At 40.8% G+C, this 584-nt stretch overlaps 1 non-coding gene across 1 annotated transcript; it reads right to left on the reverse strand.

Annotated features, from left to right (window-relative positions):
• Window positions 1–268: 268 nt before the first annotated feature.
• LOC141616464 (small nucleolar RNA R71) lies at window positions 269–375 on the reverse strand. Its single transcript, XR_012530811.1, has one exon. It is a non-coding gene; the product is annotated as a small nucleolar RNA R71 (small nucleolar RNA).
• Between the last annotated feature and the right edge of the window lie 209 nt (window positions 376–584).

Raw genomic sequence — 584 nt, forward strand, 5'->3', positions numbered from 1 at the left:
TATCCAATTAGTCGAAAGAAGCCAATTTGGGGGGATGCCTAGTGAAGACCCTCATTCTCACATGGAGACTTTTTGTGACTATTGTGATGCGATTTCACAAACCGGTGTAACTCAAGACCAAATTCGATAGGTCTTATTCCCTTTTTCTCTAATTGGCACCGCAAAACAATGGTTGAAAGGCGTAGATAAGGCTACTCTCGGAATTGACTCTTGGAAGAAGTTGGCTCTAACTTTCTACAAAAAGTTCTACCCACCGGAAAAGACTAACATGCTAAGAGCTCAAATTACGGGTTTTAAGCAAAGAGATGAAAAATCTTTGTATGAAGCTTGGGAGCGATTCAAGGGAATTTGTCGCTCATGTCCTCATCATGGACTTAGCGAGTGGTTCTTGGTTCAACAATTTTGGAATGGTCTTTATGAAGACTCAAGAAATATTCTCAACATGGGATCATATGGTATGTTCACCGAAGTTGACGATAATCAAACTTGGAACAAGATTGAGGAAATGGCGGTCCATAATTCACAATATAGTAGACCTCGCAAGGCTACTAGAGGAGGAAAGCATGAAGTGGACTCTATTACTC

Source organism: Silene latifolia, chromosome 11 (genome assembly GCF_048544455.1).
Source record: "Silene latifolia isolate original U9 population chromosome 11, ASM4854445v1, whole genome shotgun sequence".
NCBI classification, from domain to species: domain Eukaryota; kingdom Viridiplantae; phylum Streptophyta; class Magnoliopsida; order Caryophyllales; family Caryophyllaceae; genus Silene; species Silene latifolia.